This window comes from Lynx rufus, unplaced genomic scaffold (assembly GCF_022079265.1).
Source record: "Lynx rufus isolate CCGP_SWC_20201006 ecotype Redwood Valley unplaced genomic scaffold, mLynRuf1.p SCAF_5, whole genome shotgun sequence".
Taxonomy (NCBI): domain Eukaryota; kingdom Metazoa; phylum Chordata; class Mammalia; order Carnivora; family Felidae; genus Lynx; species Lynx rufus.
The window spans coordinates 59,662,350-59,687,964 of NW_025814867.1; positions in this window are offsets into that span (position 1 = coordinate 59,662,350).

A 25,615-nucleotide genomic window follows, 5' to 3' on the forward strand; every position below is an offset into this window, starting at 1 on the left:
ATTCTGGTATAGTTAACATTCCGTGTTATGTTACTTTCAGGTGTGCAATATAGTGATTCAACAATTCTATACATTACTTATCATAATAAGTGTACTCTTAATCCCCTTCTACTATTTCACCCATCCCCCTCTCACCTCCCATCTGATAACCACAAGTGTGTTCTCTATAGTTAAGATTCTGTTTTTTTGATTTCTCTCCTTTTTCTTTGTTAGTTTTGTTTCTTAAATTCCACATATCAGTGATATCATATAGTATTTATCTTTTCCTGACTGACTTATTTCACTTAGCATTATGACCTCTGGATTCATTCTTTTTTATGGCTGAGTAATATATGTGTGTGTGTGTGTGTGTGTGTGTGTGTGTGTGTGTGTGAATATATATTTATTCTCCTCTTTATCCATACATCTATCCATGGACATTTGGGCTGCTTCCATAATTTGGTCATTGTAAATAATGCTGCAATAAATATTAAGTTGCACATATATTTTTGAATTAGGTTTTTGTTTTTATTCTTGTTTTTGTTTTTGCTTTTTATTCTTTGAGTAAATACCCATTAGTGGAATTACTGGATCATATAATAATTCTATTTTTAATTTTTTGAGGAACTTTCATATTGTTTTCCAAAGTGTCTGTACCAATTTACATTCCAATTAACAGTGCATGAGGGTTCTCTTTCCTCCACATCCTTGTCAACACTTGTTGTTTCTTGTGGGTTTGATTTTAGCCATTCTTACAGGTGTGAAGTGATATCTCATTGTGGTTTTGATTTGATTTCCCTGCTGATGAGTGTTGTTGAACATCTTTTCATATGACTGTTGGCTGTCTATATCCCTTCTTTGGAGAAATGTCTGTTCATGTCTTCTGCCCATTTCTCAATTGGGTTATTTGTGTTTTTTTGTTTGTTTTTTGATTTTGTTTTGTTTTGTTTTGTTTTGCTGTTGAGTTGTGTAAGTTCTTTATATATTTTTAATACTAACCCTTTATCAGATAATATCACTTGAAAATATCTTCTCCCACTCAGTAATTATCTTTTTGTTTTCTTGATTGTTTCCTTTTGTGCAAAAGCTTTTCATTTGATATAGTCCCAATAGTTCATTTTTGCTTTTGTTTCCCTTGCCTAAGGAGACATATCTAAACAAATGTTGCTATGGCTGATGTCAGAGAAATTGCTATGCCCTCTTCTAGGATTTTTATGGCTTCAGGTCTCACATTTAGTTCTTCATTCCATTTTGAGTTTCTTTTTGTATATGGTGTAAGGAAGTAGTCTAGTTGTAAGTAGCTCCAGTTTTCCCAACACCATTTGTTGAAAAGACTGTCTTTTTCCCATTGCATATTCTTGCCTCCTTTGTTGAAGATTAATAATGGGTTAGTCATATAATCATGGGTTTGTTTCTGGGTTCTCTCCTCTGTTCCATTAATCTATGTGTCTATTTTGTGCAAGTACCATACTGTATATCTTGATAAATGGAATGGATTAGACCAGAAATAAAATAGAAACAAACAAAAACAACAGATCAAAGAAATGAGGAGTTAGTTTTTAAAAGATCAACAATATTGATAAACCTTTATCCAGACTCATCAAAAGAGAGAGAGAGAGATTTTCCTTTAAAATCAGATATGAAAGAGGATAAATAACCACCTACATCACAAAGTACAAAGGATTATAAGAAGATATTATAAAAAGTTAGATGTCAACACATTGCACAGCCTAGAATAGATAAATTCTTAGAAACTATAACTTCTCCAATTGTTTCAGGAAGAAATAGAAAATTTGAACAGACCAATTACCAACAAGGAAATTGAATCTGGTATTAAAAAAACACTCCCAACAAATAAAAGTTCAGGATGAGACAGATTCACAGGTGAATTCTACCAAACATTTAAATAAGAGTTAATACCTATTCTTCTCAAACTATTCCAAAATATATAAGAGGAAGGAAAGCTTCCTAATTCATTCTACGAGGCCAGCATTATACTGATACCAAAATTGGATAAATACACTACAAGAAAGAGAACTATAGGTCAATGTCTCTGATGAACATAGATGCAAAAATCCTCTATAAAATATTAGCAAATTGAATCCAACAATACATTTTAAAAAATCATTCACTATGATCAAGTGGGATTTATCCCTCGAATGAAATGGTGGTTCAATATTCACAAATCAATCAATGTGACACATTTACATCAACAAGAGAAATGAGGGCTGACTCAATCAGTTGAACATTTGACTCTTGATTTCTGCTGAGGTCATGATCCCTAGGTTGTGGGATGGAGCTCCGCATAAGGCTCTGTGCTGATCCTGGAGCCTGCTTGAGATTCTCTTTCTCTCTCCCTCTACCCCTCTCCCTGTTCACTCTCTCTCTCTAAAAAAAATTAATAAGAGAAATGATAAAAACCATATTATCTTTTCAATAGATGCAGAAAAAACATTTGACAAAGTACAACATCCATTTATGATAACAACTCTCACAAAGTAGGTTTAGAGTGAGTGTACCTCAACATAATAAAAGTTATATATGAAAAACCCACAGCTGATATCATCCTCAATGGTGAAAACCTGAGAGCTTTACCCTAAGATCAGGAATGAGACAAGGATCTCCATTTTCACCACTTTTATTCAACATAGTACTGGAAGTCCTAGTCACAGCAATCAGACAAGAAAAAGGGGGGAAAAAGCATCCAAATTAGTAAGGAAGAAGTAAAACTTAGACTATTTGCAGGTGACGTAATACTATATATAGAAACCCTAAAGACTCCACAAAATAAAAAAACAAAAAAACAAAAACAAAAACAAAAATATTAGAACTGTCAGTAAGGTGACAGGATACAAAATCAATTGCATTTCTATACAGTAATAATCATATAGCAGAATGAGTAATCAAAAGGGTTTAAATCCTGCAATAACTCAAGAATGTGTGTTAAGTTGATCTTTACTTTTGAAACAGGACTGGGAGTTTTAACCTGATTTATTGTCTCTGATATAGTTAGACTATCTCCTAGGTTGGTACTGGCTGCTTTTACATTCTTTTTTCCCCCTTAAATATTATTAACTATACTAAAATCTATTTTTCCGCAATTTTAACATATCCCAGAATGTTCTGCAAGAAATGTGCTTGGACAAGTAGTGCCAGTCATGCATATATCACAAAATAGCTGAGGGACATAAAAGGACCTACCCTATGTTAAGAAAGCTATGTCACATCTTTCTTTTTCCAGGGACCCCTTACTTTATCTGCCTATAGAAACAGAGTTCCTTTAAGTAGTAGTTGATTTTAGGCTGGAGCAGGAAAAGTACAAGAGAGTGTAGAGAATCTTTAATGCCTATTGCCTGTTTGAAAGATTCAACTGTATACCATATCCTTTAATGTATCTTTACTCTGAGACAGTTTAACTTATTCAGATTCAATCTATTATTAGATAAAAAGTCTGGCTTTACGATGGCTAACTGTGAGACCCGAAGCCATAAAAATCCTAGAAAAGAGCACTGTAAGCCATAGCCTCAACTTGATGTTGGGTAGGTCTGAACTTGAATAGCTTATAGTTATTCAAAACATTTCTCAATTATTTATGCTTGAGCTTGAATTGATCCCTCCAAATTTATTATTTACTCATTGCTGACAGGACAGTTCTTTTCTGAGCTTATCAAATTCTTCTAAAATCTTGCTAAGTCAACTTCAACTTGCCAAGTTGAAGCCAACTTCAACCAATGTTATTAATATTTTGATCCTTCAGAATCTTCCCTAGAATAACAAATTAGTTATATATGGTTTCTATCTAATATGTTATCTCAACAAAGATTTTTTAACGTTTTTTTTTTATTTTTTTTATTTTTTATTTTATTTTTTTTTTATATGAAGTTTATTGACAAATTGGTTTCCATATAACACCCAGTGCTCATCCCAAAAGGTGCCCTCCTCAATACCCATCACCCAGCCGCCCCTCCCTCCCACCCCCCATCAACCCTCAGTTTGTTCTCAGTTTTTAACAGTCTCTTATGCTTTGGCTCTCTCCCACTCTAACGTCCTTTTTTTTTTTTTTACCTTCCCCTCCCCCATGGGTTCCTGTTAAGTTTCTCAGGATCCACATAAGAGTGAAACCATATGGTATCTGTCTTTCTCTGTATGGCTTATTTCACTTAGCATCACACTCTCCAGTTCCATCCACGTTGCTACAAAAGAACAATGGAATACTACGTGGCAATGAGAAATAGCGTTTTTTTAATGTTTACCTTTGAGAAAGAGAGAGAGAGAGAGAGAGAGAGAGAGAGCGTGAGCAGGGGAAGGCAGAGAGTGAAGGAGACACAGAATCCCAAGCAGACAGAGCCTGACATTGGACTTGAACTCATAAACTGTGAGATCATAACCTGAGCCAAAGTCAGATGCTTAATTGACTGAGCCACCCAGGCACCCATCACAACAAAGATTTGTATCAAAATGAAACTTTCTTCTAGTATATCACATGTAAACTTTATGCTAAATGTGTTACAACAGTATAATATGGATTACATCTTTACAACTCCCATAGCAGTTTATTTTTTAATTACTCCTCCCTTAATTCTTTGTCAAAACATTTTTTTTTCTAGGTAGTAATCCCTTTATAAATCAAGAAGAATAGAGAATGCTATGACAACAACTCTACAATATCAGTGTCTGAATACAACAAAGATTTAGTTCTCTTTCATGTCACTAAGCGCTCGTACTGACTCTAGAGACTTGCCTCCATTCTAGAGAGAAAGGATATAGGAATGTTTCACCTTTGCTTTTAATTTTTCTGATTAATTCTATTCATAACTAATTGCCAGAACAAGTTCTAATTCACCAAACTCCAGGGAGATAGGATATTCAATCTTCACTGTGCTGTAAAGATAGGAAAACTAAACATTCGTTAGAAAACAGTGATTAAATGGAACATTCCTTCTTTTTATTGGACTAGTGTTTTGTGTAAAAAGCTGAGATATGCTAGCTTAGCCTATACCATAATTTACTGAGCAACTTCATGTAAACTTCTATGAACACAGCCTAAATATATTTCAGTTTTTGGTGTGAAAAGATGGAGAGTTTCCAAGTGAAAGTTTGTATTCCAACTGGCACCATCAGTTTCTATTTAACATTGTTCATAGATGTTTTCACTGTGAAGATTTTTGAATCTCATTATTTTAAATATAGTTATTCTTCCAAATTCTTCAAACTGTCTGTATTATGCCAAGCAGTTTTCTGGATCCATTGAAGGTTAATGGAAGAAGCAATCTATTGTATAGTTTTGTTTGTATGGCTTGTTAAAAAAAATAACATTAATGAAAATGTAAACTAAAGCATATTAAGGTGGCTAAAGGCCAAAAGTTGACAGAAGATTATTTATATTTCTATAATCAGACATCAAGATTCAGATAAGGTAACTTTTTATTGGAAGTGTTGGTCTTTATTTCATTTTGAGGCCAGTTCATATATATTGAGCACTTACTAAATATAAAGCATTTTACAGTTGTAATGTGACAATTATATATGTATATTCTCTACCCAGGATCCAGTGGGTTGGGGAATGTAATGTTTCATGATCAGCAATTATGCATTATTGACTATTTACATTTATAACTTAATATTATCTAATTGCAGTATAGTACAAGAAGACCTATAATAACATGGTCATGTGTTACTTTTATAGTCTAAATTATCCAATGATTGTTCATTGCTGAAAAGTTTATTATTTTGGCTTAAAAGTTTGAATATTTTGGTGATAGAAGTTAATTGTTTTGTGACCATGGCAGTCTCTCCAGTTTCATATCATTTACTCCTATTTTTTGCCTGAGCCTTGCCTTAACTAGTTGTACTTAATTCGTTGTAATTTTCATAATAAACCATGCTAAGATGTATCTTTATGCTTCTCCTCATAGCATTGCCTTTGCCAATATTCTCTTAACTTGGATATTTTTTAACGGCATGAAAATGCTCACAATATATTAAATGTGAAAACTGATTAAAAAACAGTAAACCTGTATATATGTTATGACTCATTTTGGTAAAAATGCAAATATATTCATAGAGCACTATTAGAAATGCATGATTCAATACAAAATGTTTATATATTGTTGACATAGTTACCAGCTTTTCATAGGTATTTATATTTAATGTTCTATAATAAAGATGTATTATTTGTGAATAGGAAAAAATATTGAAGCCTGTTATTACTTTGAAGTAAAAGAAACAAAAATACTGATTCCATTTATTCAACTGGTAAACTCCTACTACGAGCACCTTAATCTCAGACTAAAAACCACTGCCTCTGAAAAAAATTTCCTTCTTCTATACTATTATTGTGTATTCTGTAACTCTCTGGATTTTTAATTAGTCTATTGTACAATATTACTTCCCTACTTTTATATTAATCCATAAGATATTTGAGGTCAGTGATCATAATATTCACTCTTTTTATGTCCAACACATAGTACAGCAAATGCATGTATGGAAAGAATAAATTCAAGTAAAATATAAATAAGTTGAATTAAATAAGTGAACTGAATTAAACAGCTACAAAGTGGAGGCACAGGGAATGAATAAATGCAACAAAAGTAAATGTTTCAGTTTGTCCAGAGAAATCTAGGAAGCTAAATATGGAAACTGACCTTTAAAAATTGTTTTTGTTTTTGTTTTTTTAATTTTTTTCAATATATGAAGTTTATTGTCAAATTGGTTTCCATACAACACCCAGTGCTCATCCCAAAAGGTGCCCTCCTCAATACCCATCACCCACCCGCCCCTCCCTCCCACCCCCCAACAACCCTCAGTTTGTTCTCAGTTTTTAAGAGTCTCTTATGCTTTGGCTCTCTCCCACTCTAACCTCTTTTTTTTTTTCCTTCCCCTCCCCCATGGGTTTCTGTTAAGTTTCTCAGGATCCACATAAGAGTGAAACCATATGGTATCTGTCTTTCTCTGTATGGCTTACTTGTACCCCAATGTTTATAGCAGCACTCTCAACAATAGCCAAATTATGGAAAGAGCCTAAATGTCCATCAACTGATGAATGGATAAAAAATTGTTTGATTAAAAGCATCCGACTCTTGATTTCGGCTCAGGTCATGATCTTGCAGTTCCTATGACTGAGCTCCATGTTGGGCTCCCTGCTTACAGTGGAAATTGCTTGGGATTCTCTCTCATTGCCGCTCCCCTGCTCGCTCACTCTCTCTCTTTCTGTCTCAAAAATAAATAAATAAACTAACAAATTGTTTTATTAAAATGTATGTCAGATGATGTCATTTTCCTCATTGGAAACTTCAATGGCTCCAGTCATACAACATGTAATTCAAATACTTTCATATTCCTGTAATCCTTTTACCTTTTAATAAAATAATTAGGAAATAAAGTTGTGGTAATTTTAATGGACACTTTTTTTGACAAATGAAGTTTTTATTTTAGAAGAGTTTAGATTTACAGAAGATTTGCATAAGTAGGATGGAGAGTTCCTCTGTACCCTATATACAAATCTATTGTTATAATCCTACCTCACTATGTTATATTTGTCACAATTTATCCTCTAATGTTGATATATTATTATTATTATTATTATTATTATTATTAAGTGAATTCCATATTTTTTTAGATTTTATCAATTTCCCTCAATGTGTGTTTCTTGTTACAGGAGCCCATCAAGGATACCACATTATATTTAGTCGTCATGTCTCCTTAAGCCTTCTCTGGACTGTGAGTTTCTTAAACTTTCCTTATTTTTCATGACTTTGACAGTTCTGATGAGTAGTGGTCACATACTCTAAACTTGGGTTTTCTCAATGTTTTTCTCATAGTAAACTAAGGTTATGAGTTTTTAGTAGGAAAACCAGAGGTAAAGTGTCATTCTCATCACATCATATCACATTGTTGAGGTAGTGTTTATTAGGTTTACCCACTTGAAAATTACTTTACCCATGTCCCTCTCATTTCCATACTATACTATTTGGAAGGAATTCACATATGGCAGCTCATACTTAAAAAGGGATGAAAGTTAAGTACAATGTCTTTGAAGGTGAAGTATCTACATAGGTAATTCAGAATTCTCCATGAGAGATTTAGCTATCCTCTGCATTTATTTATATCAGTTGCACTTGGGGATTTTATATTTTATACTTTAAGTTTTAATGAAATATTACTTATTTACATTGTTCCAACTTTGACCACTGAGAAGACTTTCATATTGGTTTCTGTACCCCATTGACATTTTGGCAGACCTTCATCATTTTTTGTTGGTCTGTTCACACCTTCTTATTTTCTGGACAGGAAAAATTTCACAACTTTAAGTATCAGAGTATTCTAGTTTGAGCCAAGGTACAACTTCAATAAGTAGGAAGAATGCAGGAAATTCTCAGTGTATTGGAGTCTGTCATAGATTGAGCCAAGAGAAAATTTAGGTTTCCAGTGAGAGAGGAGCCTGGAATTAGAAGTGGAGCCATATAGCTAGATTTGAAATGTTATATAAAGGCATTTTGCCTTATTGCATACTTGGTAAAAATATTTTAATAAGGAGAACAAGCATTCTCTTTCCCTCAAAATAAATAAATAAGCTTAATATATATTAAATATATAATATATACAATAACAGTGTTATATAACTGGTAAATACCAAGAAAGAATAATAAAATTTAACAAGGGAACACACATATTTTTGATATCAGAAATAAAAAAGAGTTAGCAATACAGATCCTACAAACATTAAAAAATTATTAAAGATATTAACAACTTTATGTTCATAAAGTTATTATTTTAGTTTAAGAGAAAACTAAGAATAAGTATATAGTTTTAAAAAACTGAATATGTAAATAAAATTACTCATAAAAATAATTCTGAACTTGGACATCTTCACCAGATGATTCTAACAGTTTTTAGGAAATAAATAGCATTTATATACCAACCCTTGGAGAAAATATAAAATGTTGAAATAATTTTCAAATACTTTTGCAACACTGTTTTATTCTGACACTCATAATTGATCACAGCATTGCAGGAAAAAATATTCAGGGACACACTTTCCCTCAAATACGTAATTAATATCATGGGGAATATATTAGCAACTTGTTCCCAGGAATTTATTTAAAATATAATAACAACAAGTTAGGTGTATCCAAAGAAGAAGGTCGAATATTATTCAAAAATAATCAATATAAGTCAACAAGTGGCCATAATAAAGGAGAAAAAAAGTTTAGATATCTATGGAGATAAAGTTTATTTATAGCTGGACTAGAATCCAGACTATATAAGAAACTCTTTTTTTAAAAAATATATATTTATTTATTCTTGGAAAGAAGGAGAGTGAGAGAGAGAGAGAGGGAGAGAGAGAGAGAGAGAGGAGAGAGAGAGAGAGAGAGAGAGAGAGAGAGAGACAATCCCAAGCAGGCTCCACACTGTCAGCACAGAGCTCAACGTGGGCTCAAGTTGGGGCTTGAACTCATGAACCATGAGATCACGACCTGAGCCTAAATCAAGTGTCTGATGCGTAATAGACTGAACCACCCAGGTGCCCCGCAGACTACATAAGAAGCTCTTAAAGCCAAAGTCACTCCCATTTCTAAATATATGGGCAAATGACTGAGTCATTTCATATAAAAAGATGCACAAATAGGATATAAGCATATGTAGACTCCAAGATCATTAATCATTAGGAAACTGAAAAATCAGAATTAAAAATGCTACTTCAAATCCAGTAGAAAGTTCATAAATGTCTTATGTATTATACATACAAGCTAGAAACAACAAAAAAGTTCATCACCAGCATGGATTATAGTATACTCAGCAATGACAATGAATGAAAATGTTATCTGATAACTGCATGGATGAGTCTTAACAAGGAAACCAGACACAGCGAGTGCTTATCATTCTCAGCTTTAGCTCAGAAATATAGGGAGAGCTATATGTCTTATTCAAATCTTTGCAAGACTACAAACATTTCAGAAGCAGGAATAATGTAGAAAATTCTTTGTATATGAGAATTTGTCATGGATGAGTCCAAGAAAGAATTAGGAAGACAGTTTAATACCATACAAACATCCCACTACTAATCATAATAACAAGTAGATTTGGTATCCACTAATGTTTTTTATTCAATCCAGTCTTTCCTGTGATGGTTAACATATGATAAATTTCCCCACTCCAGACACTTTCTCCACTGTTCCAAATAGTACTCATCATTCTACCATAAGCAAGAGGCTTCCATTCTCTTATATTAATTTAAGCATTCATCATCAGTACAGATGTGCCTAACTTTTTATTTTTTTTCAATTTGGTGCCCCAATTGTCCCATATTTGGCCAGTATCATGTTCAGAAGAAAACTTTGTCATTGGTTTTGCTTAGAGTAGCCAGCACATAAAAGGCATTCTCTTATTGCCCGAACCTGGCAGACTGTCTCACCCTATTGATATGCCATTGATGACGATGGGAGAATGTAAAGCACGCATCACATGAGTACCAATGGCAAATCATGAAGAAGTGATATGGTTAATCTCTGAACCCCTAGATTTACTAAAAATGCCTTACAAACAAAATTTTGAAAATCAGTTTAACTCCAAAGAATTTTAAAATATTGTAAATATCAGAGTACCAAACAAATGTTAATTATAGCCTCAACCAGGTGCTTTCTAGATAATTCTTCCAGCATTTCTGTAATGACACCAACCATGAGAACCACATGGTATATTGAGGGAATGTGTGCCATTCCATGTTGCCTTATTGTCCATTTCTGTGTGGCTCCCAAAATATCCCAGTTGTTTTGGCCAGTGAGGACTAAAACAGAATAAAAAAGAAGGAAATAATAAGAAAATTATTCCATTTACTATCTGAGATGTGAAGAAGTTCCTAGCATCCTCAACTTATTAAAAAAAAAAAAACCAATTCTAACAATATTTCTTAAGAATCATTCTAATCATATACATATATAGAGAGATATATTTCTAAAAGTAACTCATTTTAAGTGAATATGCATTCATGTATGTGAATCTTACTTAAAATATATTAGTAATGATAATTAATGCATTACCACTAAATGGAAAATAAAGAATTTGCAGAAACTGACTTTCATATTACAAAATACTCTGTTTTACCATCCACAAATATTAGCTATGAGAATCAATTTTCTGGAGAGTAATGGACTCAGCATGATTTTTGTGAGCACATTATCGATGTTCTTATAAAAAGGGTTGTTATGAGAATAGTGTCCTTTAATTAAATGAGACTATTAGCCAGTTTCACTCTAACCAACCTCTTCATTTTTATCAGAAAGCAACTGATTACACCATTCTGTAATTAAAGTGTAGAAGCACATGCCAATGAGAATTTGACTATATTGAGACTCATATAGTTACCACTTAACTTTAAAAGTTTTAAATAATGAAATCAAACATTTGCATATTATACCATGTTTCATTATCAGATCTGATGTAGGCTGCTAACTTTCATAAAGAAAGAGGAAAGATAAAAATTGACTTTTCTGTAGAACAAAAATATCCATGCTGCTTTTAAGACAAACCTGTAATATGAGGGCCCCGGAATACTGAAAAAAAAAAAGGATGGAAATAAGATAGATTATGCCAACATGAACAAAAAATACTGGTATAGTAAGCATGTTAATTTATTTAACTAGATCAATGTTCTTCTTGTGCTTAATAGCATAGGCAAGCTGTAGTCCAGTTCTGTAGTCCAGTATGTGCTTTTCATAGGATGTGATTTTTGACGATGGACAAGATATGAGTAATCACCTGCTCTCTTTTTTTTATATCCTCTTTCTTCTGCACCTGTGCCATCAGTTCCTATGATGTACAGATCTGCCCCCTGTGGATTCCAACTCATTGACATGTACCAGAGATACAGCCTTGAATAACTAAAGTGAATCAAATGTTTCCAAAAGTCAAATCCCAAAATAAGTAAGGAATCCTTTTTAAATGAGTTGGATCTATTTTAAGCAGCTACCTGGTATTACATTGGGAAACCTCTTTTCCCTTCTTCTTTTCAGGACACAGAATTTAGGACACAACACTATTGGTATCCTTTCAGTTTCAAGAGCTGGATTCCAATCTTGTCTCAATTAATTCAACATTTATTTATTGAAGATACTGAACAATATGCTAGTAACAAAGCCAGATTCAATGACTAGAAAAATACATAAGAATATCTCTGTTTTTGAGGAGCTGACAGGATCTTGGGGATGCAGACTAGAAATTTAACAGTTACATAGCAGTATAGTAAATGACGCATGGATTTACCTGACCCAATTTGAGTGGGTAGATTAGAGTTGTAATAGCTTCAAAGGGTTTGACCATTTGCATAACATGAAGTTTAACTTCTTTCCAAGGGACCAGTTTAGCACAAGGGCTGCAGGAATAAAGAACCATGATTTACTTTCCTCAGATTCCTGTTTTACATAGAAAGAAGGCAAGATTAAGGGATAAAGGTGGCCATGGAGGCATGAAATCTATAGTAGTTCTCCTGGATTGTTGCCGAAACAAAGCCTGAGATTCAGGGAATGTGTTCCATCAGCACATAATTATTGAAGTTAAAGAAAGAGACATTTTGCAACATGTTTTTAATGTAAAATGAGCAAATGTTTTAAAAAGAATTACGCCAAGTAATACAAGTTTAAGTATTATTTTTCTAGCTGACAACTATATTTAATACTTGTCCTCTGTGATTTTATAGTGTTCGGACAACTGTCAAACTGTCAAACAATCTGACTACACATGCCCTCCCCATTGGGCAATCAACATGATGAGGAACAAAGCTATGTTTTATTCACACTGTGATCTTTAGCACAGATATCAGTGCACAGAGATATTGTAATATGTAGAACAGCAAGTCTCCTAATATTTTTATCTGAATCAAATTGCTGAAGTTAGAGGGAAAAAGGCAAAACATACAGAATAAACACACTCCGGTTAATGTCTGAAACAAAATTATGTAGGCAAATATACAATATTTAAAACTAAATTTTTTGAATTAAGCAAATTTTTGTACAATTTTTGCTGTTTATCATACATAAAGAGCTGCTCATGTGATTACATGGAGATATATTTTAAATTATTTCAAAGATTCTGAATGAAGAACGAATGAATACATTGATCTTATTTCTTCAAAATTAAAGAAGCTTCAGGGCACCTGGGTGGCTCAGTCGGTTAAGCATCTGACTTCTGCTCAGGTCATGATCTCATGGCTTGTGGATTCGAGCCCCACATCGGGCTCTGTGCTGACAGCTCAGAGCCTGGATCCTGCTTCTAATTCTGTGTCTCCCTCGCTCTCTGCCCATCAACCATTTGTGCTCTGTGTCTCTCAAAAATAAATGAACATTAAAAAATTTTAAAAATTAAAGAAGTTTCACTGGTTAAAGTTAATTCATAAAGACTCAAACACTACAGCTTCTAGTATTAGAGTGTCTGGTATACCTTTAGATTGTTTGATACACCATAAATATATGTGCTTTTATAGTTTATTATAACATTCCAAATCATAAGCTGTGATGGTTATATTATTGTGTATTTACATATATGTTAGATTTTTAGAGATATAGCAATACTTGGAATCAGAATATTTGCATTTAAGTAATAGATCTAGCAATTACTCCTTGACAAATAGCAAGTCAGTTTATCATTTTGGGCCACAATATCCCAATTTATAAAATCTGGGCAAAAATGTAATATGTGAAAGTGCTTTGCAACTATAAACTGTGTTTTGAAATTGTTTATTAAGATATTATCCATGGCCTTCAAATTTCTCAAATATCATTGTTATGCTTCAAGGATGAAGTATGTTTTTTTCAGAATGTATTTTATGCAGGACCAAGGGAAGTATCGAGTACTCTTACCAGTAAGAGTAGAACTACATTCATTATTATTGTTGAAATCAAATATCTGATTCAACCAACAGTCACCACCAGACCCAAAACCAAATAAATAAATAAATGTAAGGATTGGTAGGTTGAATTTTATTTATAAAAGGGAGAACGAATGGGAGAACAACAACAATAAGTATCATAACATTGAATCAGGGTACAAAACCTACATGCAAAATAGGATTGCCCTCAAGGCATCTATTTTTTTTTCTTTTATTTGTTTTGTTTCACTTGTTAGTGGAATCTACCACATAGCTTTAGCATTCTCTCTTGATACAACTTTTCATAGGAGTGGCTTCTTTTATACATTTTCATGTCCCAAGAGAGAAAACAACCAATCATCCTGTAGCTATTGAAAGAAGAGCAATTCTGAATTCTCTTGTGAATAATAGAAAATTTAGAAAAATACTGAGTTTACAAAAAAATCAAACTGCAAAAGGCTCCAGCAACAAGGTGGTATTTATCACCAAGAAATATCCTTGATATAAAAAAAGAACAAGGTGTTTAAATTTTGAGGAAAGGCATTTACTACCCAGAATTAAATCAGTTTTATAACTTGCAAGCTGCTTTAATCTGTCACAGGAAGGAAGGATGATGATTATATATTATAGGTAGTTAGAGGTGTGGTTTTTAAAAACAATTATTTGAGTTAGAATGAACCTGAGAACATAAAATAGTCTCATGACCCATCCCATCCATTATGTTTGGAATAATAGTCCTAGACAGTTATATGGCATAATAATAAATAGTCTCTTAAGTTAACAAATTTAAAAGTGTATTCTTCATCATCAAGATCACTAACTAGCAGTTATTGAACATTTAGTGGAAGCTTGACTCTAATGGATATTGACCCTGTAAAGAATAAAATTTAAATAGAGAATGCTTTCCCATAAGACAGACATTGCAGTCAATCATGTCAAATGGAGTGATTTTGTCTACACAGGTGCTCTGTATAAAATCAGAAAAATGAGTTTTAATTTTTAATCATTATACACCTGGCTATACACTTGAGATGGAGTGGAATAGAGAATTACACAGGTTCTACATAAATATATCCAAGAACAACAGGAACTAGGACATTATACAGTTGTTCAGTAATCTACAGAATATTAAGGTAAAAATAATTAAATTGCTGAAGATCCAAACCACTCATCTGGGCACTCACATCATGCTGGACAACATGCTCCTGGACCCAGCAAATATGATCAACCCAAAAATGTAACAAGATCTTCTCTTCATGAAGCTTAGTGGCTGGACCATATGTTCAGGTCCCCCTTGTACCCATCAACTTGACATTACCCTGCACCCTGAAGAAAGTTTCATTGTAAAGAAACTCTTAATCTTTGTTTTAGCTGCTTTATGAGCCATAATGAAGTTTTAAACCAAGTTACTTACTCATGCCACATGTTCTGCTCAGGCATCACTGGTATATTGAAGGCTAAAATAAGCACTGCTAACATCTATTTCATACGAGGTGCTATGGGCTGCGCTAAGATTTTTAATTTGTATTAGCTGATGCAATGATGAAAATAAATGTACAAACTATCATTGTTATCTCCACTTTACAGATGAGAGTATAAAATACATAAAGTTTAACATTCTTGCCAAAAGTTTAAAGGAGAAGATATAATTCAGAATTCAAATCTAAGCAGTTCAATTCTTCATCCAGCAATGCCAAGGCCTTGCTGGCTTTCAATTAATCCTAGGGTAACATGAAGTGACAATGTCCCCAAATTTTGTCCTCAAGTGTGCCAAATCCCCAGACCCCTTATGCAATTTCTAGGTTGAAAATTTGAATAAAATATCACATTTCATTACTAGCTGAGGCTTCTCATACATACAAAGATAATGCCTTCAAGGACAACATTTTTTTTTTTTTTTGAGAGAGAGAGAGAGTGCAAGTAGGAGAGGGGCAGAAAGAATCCCAAGGAAGTTCTGTGCTGTCAGCTCTGAGTTCAATGCAGGGCTTCTTCTCACAAACAGTGAGATCTAGACCCTAGTGGAGACAAGAGCCAGATGCTAAACTGCCTGAGCCACCCGGGCGCCCCAAGGACAACTTTTTCAACAACATGTCCATAGCTGCATCCTTTAGTTTTTGTTGTTGTTGTTATTGTTGAAGTATATTCCTTCTAAACTCACTTTGTTGAAGGTTTTTTTTTTTTTTATCATGAATGGATGTTAATGTTTGTTAAATGCTTTTTCCGTATCTATTGAGATAATCGTATTTTTTGAGATAATCATTTAAATTTTATCCTTCTTTTAGTTGATGTGGTGTGAGTAGCCACTTTAAACAGTTGAGATTTTTTGCCTAGACCCCATGTCTGCTAGTTTTCTAGACTTGCCTACATACACATCTATATTAGAGATAAGAGTGGTGGTAAAAAACAAAAACAGAAACAAAACAAAAACAAAAACAATAAAACAGAGCCTAGTCTTGAAAACCAAAAAGCAGTTTAATATGATGGTCTTTCACATCAAGTTTCTATTCCAATTTCTAGAATTATATATTTTTTAAAAAATTTAATGTTTATTTATTTTTGAGAGAGAGAGAGAGAGAGAGAGAGCAGGGGACAGGCAGAGAGAGAGGGAGACAGAATTGTAGTATATGTGCTGCCAAAGTGAGCATGAGAGACACAGAATTCAAAGCAGGCTCCAGGCTCTGAGCTGACAGCAGAGAGCTTGATGTGGGGCTAGAACTCACGAACTGTGAGATCATGACCTGGACTGAAGTTGGATGCTTAACCAACTGAGCCATCCAGGTGTCCCTAGAATTACACCTTTTGTATGGCATTTTTATATTTATTGCACAGGAAACTCATCAATGCACGTTAAAAACAGTTTCAAACTAACATATCATAATGAAGCATTGCAGGGGCATCTGGTTGGCTCAGTTGGTTGAGCGTTCAACTCTAGATCTCAGTTCAGGTCTTGATCTCAGGGTCATGAGTTCAAGCCCCGTATTGGTCTCCACACCCAGCGTAGAACTTACTTAAAAAAATGAAGATAATAATGTAGTATTCCACGAAGTCTTCCTTCTTGATTTGTTAAATCCAACTGTTATAATACCTGTACACTTATAATTTTTCCCTGAATGCTATTTAAATTATTGTTTAAATATTTTTTCTTCTCCTATTTACTTTTGCCCTCTCTCCATCCATTTCTCCTTTCCTTTTCATTATTTTCTTCTGTCCTTCATTTTTTTAAATCATAAACATATGGGATAATAAAAATACATATCAAGCCCTTGTGATATTAAATGCGGGCTCCCGAATGTGTGCTCTCAATTGTGTTTCCAAACTCTGAATGAGCTATTTTCATTTTTTTTTTTTTTTACTTAAATATTGACTTCTCCTCAGCTCTTTTCCTCCTTGAGACAGTTAGCAGAATATGAGGTCTGGGTCACACTGTTTATACAATCACAGCTGTTTTTTTTTATATATAGGTATGGCCATTGTGGGAATTTTATCACTCCTGCTTTCTTATTTGTTTTATTTGTCAGTATATGGGAAAAACAATTGATACCCTTAAACTTCTTTCACCTTTCAGAGAACCAAATATTAGAAAAACCATAATTAATAACTTTTAGTAGCTCTGAATTCCAACAGTGTTTACATATGGGAAATATTATTAGGCCAGTTACCTAATCTATATCCCAGCATTGGTTAGGTGGTCTGCCATCTAACTGCACTATAATTTGTTTCTCTTTCTCTTCTTTTGTGTTCTTTCTCTCTCTTTTGCTGACTTCCACATGTTCTCTGTTTTGCCTCTGCTCTTAGATGTATCACTTTTGCCCAGTCACAAGTCCACTTGGCCACCACACCTACCAGGTGTGTTCTGTTATTTCAGATTGTATACCTTCTTGGCTCTATTTCAATGTTAGGTTTTTCATAATTTTTTGAATGAATCATTTAATAGTTTATAACCTGTTTATAGTTTATTTTTTTGGTTTATAAGCTAAATATTTGGTTTATAAGCTAATTACATGATTTTTCTAGTTTCATTTTCTTTGAACTACTGATAAGCTTGTCTACTATTGTTATTTTGTATAAATTCTAGAGAATTCTGTATATTATTTATATATCCTATATTAACTTATAGTTATATGTGAAAATATTTTAGTTTTAGTTAAAAATATGATTTCTACTATTCTTCCTAGACTTAAAAGAACATGTATTAATACATATTATTTGTATCATGGAAATTTGATATATAGATAATTAATTAATATTTGTTACCTTTTTCTAATTTCTAACAGTTTTCTCTTCAAGGGAAAAATAATGTTTCTAGTAAATAATATTGAGTTAAGAGCATTGACTTTCACATTGAAAGAAGATAAGTGGATGATTTTATAAGGAGATGAGACAATAAAGAGATTAGGTAATATGATTACAATATAAAAAGATAATATATAAGTGTGTTAGTTTCCTATTGCTGCTGAAACAAATTACTACTCATTTTCTCTTTATACTTAGGATAGCACGAATTTATTATCTTTAGTTCTGGAAGTCAGAAGTCCAAAGTCAGTCTCACTATGCTAAAGTCAAGGTGTCAGCAAGGCTGATTCTTGTTTGAGCCTCTAGGAAAGTAACTATTCTTTGTTTTTCCAGCTTCTAGAGGCTACCAATTTCCTTGGCTAGTGGCCACATCACACTAACCTCTGTTTCCATCTCATTTAATTCTCTTCATTTGGCTCTTTTATGAGGACTCTGTGATTATATTGGGTCTACCTAGATAATCCAGAATAATCTCCCCATCTAAAAATGCTTAATTTAATCAGCTGTGAAAATGTCTTTAATTTGTATTTTATTATTTATGTATTTGTTTATTTATTTAAATAAAACAATTTTAAAATTTATAATGAAATTATGCAAAATCATGTGACACAACATGATGATAAATTAAACTTTACATAATGTAATAGTTAAAATACCACATTTGCAAAAATTCATTGCTAGTGATCATATTTACTTGGCATTTATCTTTTTTTGGGAAGTGCTGAATTTATATCATTTAAACTAGCACAAAGAAGAGAGTCAACATGGCAGAGTACTAGGGGACTCAAAGTTCCTTTGTCTCTCAAACACAGCAGTGTTGAGTCCAGAAGACTTGGAATTCTAGGAATCCGGGCTACAAGTGACAGAAACATCTCCAGGGATCCACAGGGACAATCTGGTGAGCAATTGGTGCATGATTATGAATTGGAAGAGTTAAAATGGTCAGCATAGGCACAGAGGGGAGGGATCCCCCTCTGTGGAGAGACAAAAGGAAGAGAGAGGCTGTGGAACTGTAGGATTATATTTGGACAAGAGAAAAACCACGGACTGGGGAACAGGAAAAAATGGAGAAAGAACAAATTTCTATAAGGAACCAATTTCTAACTTGTTCCAGTATTGTGGGGCTTTCTCTGGAATGGGACCTGTGGCCCTGTTCACACAGCTGGTGGGGGAGCCAGCCCAAGGCTCAGTAGTGAGCTCAGAGGTACAGTTGGAGACAGTAGTCCCCTCCCTTGAGTGCCGTGGGAAGAAGGTATATAGCTGCTCCAATGACAAAAGACCCTGCAGGCAACCACCATCCAGAGGCCTTTGGCAGCTGGGTGGAGTGACACTACCCCAGAACCATGGCCTGAGGAGCAGGATCCTTTAAGACATTGAGATTTGAATCCTAGCTGAGTGCCAGGGAAGTATGGGAAACAGTGCCATGGGGCACTGTGAGATAGGCCTGAATAGAGTGGTCTGGGACACGCGATCTAGAGAAGAGACTGGGTATCACCATTTTTCTCCCCATCACCAACAAGGTGGGGCTTCAGGGAACAGGACAGCTGGCCCACAGGGTAGGTGGGACTCACCTACACCAAACCACACCCCTCTGTGCCTGGTAACTGTGTATCTACATGAGGTAGTTCGTTCTGACTGAATCAGACAGCCCATCCTTCAGACCAGGGCAGCCACCAGTTCCAAGGCACCATCAGATATCAGTCCAGAGGTTTTGCATTTTCTGATTTGATTCTTGGTCAATTCTTACTATATATATATATATATATATATATATATATATATATATATATATTTTTTTTTTTTTTCCCTCTTCCTTTCTTTCTCTTATTTCTTCCCTTCTCTATTCTGGTTATTCAGGTTGTTGGTTTGTTTAAGCTGACATTTAAAAAAAAAATTAATGGTTACTTATTTTTGAACGAGACAGAGATAAGAGTGTGAGCAGGGGACAGGCAGAGAGAGAGAGGGAGACACAGAATCTGAAGCAAGCTCCAGGTTCTGAGCTGTCAGCACAGAGACTGATGCAGTACCTGAACTCACAAGCTATGAGATCATGACCTGAGCCGAAGTTGCATGCTTAAGCAACAGAGCCACCCAAGTGCCTCTTAGGCAGATATTTTAATCTATTCTTTTTCACCTCTTCTGTATCTCCTTCTTTATTTTCCTCTCTCTCTGGGTTAAGCCATATAGTTTCTCTGATTCTCTGCCTGGTCAATTTTTCTTTTCTTTTTCCACATCCTTGTCATTTCTCTATTTGTATGGGATAAAGCTTCTTCCACCACCACCCCTTTTAAAATTTTTTCCAGGGTTACTTCAATGAACAAATCAAATCACACCTGATGGAAGGTCCAAACCACCACTACAAGTAGGGGGATAAAGCAACCAGAGTCACAACAACAGAGAACACACAACACACTCAACACACTTCAATAACACCTCCTGAGGGGCCAGGCCCTGGACACCCCTTTTTAATATAGTAGTGTTTGTAGGTGCAGGACGGATAATAAGCTGTTTAAACACATAAGGGACAGAAAATTAGCCAAAATGATGAAACAGAAGAATTTGCAAAAGAAATTCCAGGAAGAAATGACAGCTAGAGAATTGCTCAAAACATATATAAACAATATATCTGATCAAGAATTTAGAATGATGATTATAAGATTAATAGATGGGCTTGTAAAAAGCATAGAAGACAGCAGAGAATCTATTGCTGTAGAGATAAGGAACTAAGAAATTGTCATGATGAATTAAGAAATGTTGTAAATTAAGTGCAAAATAAACTGGATGCAGTGACAGCAAGGATGGAGGAAGCAGAGGGGAGAATAAGTGAAATAGAAGATAAAATTATGGAAAATGATGAAGCTGAGAAAAAGGGACATAAGAAAATACTAGACCATGAGGGGAGAATTAGAGCTAGGTGATTCAATGAAGCATAATAATGTCCATATCATAGGAGTTCCAGAAGAAGAAGAAAGAGAGAAAGGGGCAGAAGGTTTACTTGAACAAATGATAGCTGAGAACTTCCCTAATCTGGGGAAGGAAACAGACATCCAAATCCAGGAGTCACAGAGAACTCCCTTCAGATATACAAGAATAGGTCTTCACCACGGCATATCATAGTGAAACTGGCAAAATACTAAGATAAAGAGAGAATTCTGAAAGCAGCTAGGGACAATGGGCCTTAACCTACAAGGGTAAACACAAAATGGTAGTAGCAGACCTGTCCACTGAAACTTAATAGGCCAGAAGAGAGTGGCAGGAAATATTCAATGTGCTAATTAGGGAAACTATGCAGCCAAGAAGCCTTTATCCAGCAAGGCTGTCATTCAGAATAGAAGGAGAGATAAAGGATTCCTCAAACAATCAAAACTGAAGGAGTTAATGACCACTAAACCTGCCTGCAAGAGATCCTAAGGGGAATGCTGTGAATGGAATGCTGAAAACTATAAAGGACCAGAGACATCACCATAAGCATGAAACCTACAGATAACACAGATACTAAATCCATATCTTTCAATAATAACTCTGAATGTAAATGGACTAAACGTCCCAATCAAAAGACATAGGGTATCAGAATTGATAAAAAACAAGACCCATCTATTTGCTGTCTATAAGAGACCCATTTTAGACCTGAGAACACCTTCAGATTGAATGTGAGGGGATGGAGAACCATCTATCATGCTACTGGAAGTCAAAAGAAAGCTGTCCATACTTATATCAGACAAATTAGATTTTAAACTAAAGTCTGTAACAAGAGATGAAGAAGGGCATTATATCATAATTACGGGGTTTATCCATCAAGAAGAATTAACAATTGTAACTATTTATGCCCTCATTTTGAAAGAACCCAAATATATAAATCAATGAATCACAAACATAAGCAATTATATTGATAAGATACCCACAATTGCTGAATACTTAAACAAATTGACTGATCATCTGGGCAGAAAATCAATAAAGAAACAATGGCCTTGAATGATACACTGGACCAGATGGACTTGACAGGTGTATATTCAGAACTATTCATTCAAAAGCAGCAGAATAAACATTCTGCTCGAGTGCACATGGAACATTCTCCAAGATAGATCACATACTGGGTCACAAAAAGCCCTTAATAAAAATAAAAGAATTGAGATCATATTATGTATATTTTCAGATCACAATGCTATGTAACTTGAAAGCAACCATAAGAAAAAATATGGAAAGCCTACAAATACATGGGGGTTAAAGAATATCCTACTAAAGAGTGAATAGGTTAACAAGGAAATTAAAGAAGAAATTTAAAAATGAATGGAAGCAAATGAAAATGAAAACACAACAATCCAAACCCTTTGGGATGCAGCAAAGGCAGTCCTAAGAGGAAAATACATTGCAATCTAGGCCTATCTTAAGAAACAAGAAAAATCCCAAATACAAAATCTAACCACACACCTAAAGGAACTAGAAGCAGAACAGCAAAGAAACCCCAAGGCTAGCAGAAGAGAAATAATAATATTAAAGCAGAAATAATATAGAATCAAAAAAAAAAAGAAAAGTTAGACCAGATCAATGAATCAAAGAGCTTGTCTTTTGAAAAAAATGAATAAAATTGATAAACCCCTACTCAGACTTCTCAAAAAGAAGAGAGAGAACTCAAATGGATAAAATCATGAGTGAAAGAGAGGAGATCACAACTAATACCACAGAAATACAAACAATTATCAAAGAATACTATAAAATGTATATGCCAATAAATTAGACAACCTGGAAGAAATGGACAAATTCCTAGACACCCAAATACTACCAAAACTCAAATGGGAAGAAGTAGAAAATTTGAACACACCCATAACCAGTGAAAAATTCAATCAGTTATCAAAATCTCCCAACAAATAAGAGTCCTGCACCAGATGGCTTCCAGGGGAAATCTACCAGACATTTTTCTTAATTTATTTTATTTTATTTTTTCATCAAAACATTGGTTATTAGTTTATTTTTTAAATATAATTTATTGTCAGATTGGTTTCCATACAACACCCAGTGCTCATCCCAACAGGTGCCCTCCTCAATACCCATCACCCACTTTCCCCTCTCTCTCACCCCCATCAACCCTTAGTTTGTTATCAGTATTTAAGAGTCTCTTATGGTTTGCCTCCCTCCCTCTCTGCAACTTTTTTTCCCCCTTGCCCTCCCCCATGGTTCTCTGTTAAGTTTCTCAGGATCCACATATGAGTGAAAACATATGGTATCCGTCTTTCTCTGACTGACTTATTTCACTTAGCATAATACCCTCCAGTTCCACCCACATTGCTGGAAAAGGCCAGATTTCATTCTTTCTCATTGCCAAGTAGTATTCCATTGTATATATAAACCACATCTTCTTTATCAATTCATCGATTGATGGACATTTAGGCTCTTTCCATAACTTGGCTATGTTGAAAGTGCTGCTATAAACATTGGGGTACAAGTGCCCCTGCATCAGCACTCCTGTATCCCTTGGGTAAATTCCTAGCAGTGCTATTGCAGGGTCATAGGGTAGATCTATTTTTAATTTTTTGAGGAAACTCCACACTGTTTTCCAGAGTGGCTGCAACAGTTTGCATTCTCACCAACAGTGCAAGAGAGTTCCCATTTCTGCACATCCTCGCCAGCATCTATAGTTTCCTGATTTGTTCATTTTAGCCACTCTGACCACTGTGAATTGGTATCTCAGTGTGGTTTTGATTTGTCTTTCCCTGATGAGGAGTGACGTTGAGCATGTTTTCATGTGTCTGTTGGCCATCTTCTACAAGATATTTAAAGCAGAGTTAATACCTATCCTTCTCAAGCTGCTCCAAAAAAAATAGAAACAGAAGGGAAGCTTCCAGACTCATTCTATGAAGCCAGCATTACCTTGATTCCCAAAGCAGAGACCCCACTAAAAACGAGAATTACAGGCCAATATCCCTGATGAATATGGATGCAAAAATTCTCAACAAGATACTAGCAAATTGAATTAAACAGTATATTAAAAGAATTATTTACCATGATCAAGTGGGATTCACTACTGGGCTGTAGGGCTGGTTCAATATTTGCAAACCAATCAATGTGATACATCACATTAATAGAAGAAAAGATAAGAACGATATGATCCTGTCAATAGATGCAGAAAAAGCATTTGACAAAATGCAACATCCTTTCTTAATAAAAACCCTCAAGAAAGTCAGGATAGAAGGAACATAACTTAACATCATAAAAGCCATATATGATAAGCCCCCAGCTAATATCATCCTCAATGGGGAAAAACTGAGAACTTTCCCCCTGAGATCAGAAACATGACAGGGATGTCCACTCTCACTGCTGTTGTTTAACATAGTGTTGGAAGTTCTAGCATCAGCAATCAGACAACAAAATGAAATAAAAGGCATCCAATTTGCAAAGAAGAAGTCAAACTTTCAATCTTCACAGATGACATGATATTCTACCTGGAAAACCTGAAAGACTCCACCAAAAGCTGCTAGAGATGATACATGAATTTACCAAAGTCTCAGGGTACAAAGTCAATGTACAGAAATCGGCTGCATTTCTATACACTAATAATGAAGCAACAGAAAGAGAAATCAAGAAATTGATCCCATTTACAATTGCACCAAGCACCATAAAATATCTAGGAATAAACCTAACCAAAGATGTAAAAGATCTATGAAAACTATAGAAAACTTATGAAAGTAATTGAAGAAGACATAAAAAAATGGAGAAACATTCCATGCTCATGGATTGGCAAAGCAAATATTATTAAAATGTCAATACTACCCAGAGCAATCCACACATTCAATGCAATCCCAATCAAAACTGCACCAGCATTCTTCTCAAAGCTAGAACAAACAATCCTAAAATTTATATGGAACCACAGAAGACCCTGAATAGCCAAAGTAATGTTGAAAAAGAAAACCAAAATTGTAGGCATTAGAATCCCAGACTTTAGCCTCTACGACAAAGCTGTAATCAAGACAGTATGGTATTAGCACAAAAACAGACACATAGACCAATGGAACAGAATAGAGAACCCAGAATTCGACCCACAAATGTATGGCCAACTAATCTTTGACAAAGCAGGAAAGAGCATCCAAGGGAAAAAAGACAGTCTCTTTAGCAAAGATGCTGGGAGAACTGGACAGCAACACTCAGAAGATTGAAACTAGACCACTTTCTTACACCATACAAAAACATAAACTGAAAATGGATGAAAGACCTAAATGTGAGACAAGAAACTATCAAAACTCTGGGGGGAGAAAGCAGGTAACAACTTCTTTGACCTCAGCCACAGCACTTTCTTGCTCAACACATCTCCAAAGGCAAGGGAATTAGAAGCAAAAATGAACTATTGGGACCACATCAAGATAAAAAGCTTCTTCACTGCAAAAGACATTGTCAACAAAACTAAAAGACCTCCAATGGGATGGGAAAAGATGTTTGCAAAAGACATATCGGATAAATTGGTTAATATCCAAAATCTATAGAAGAACTTAC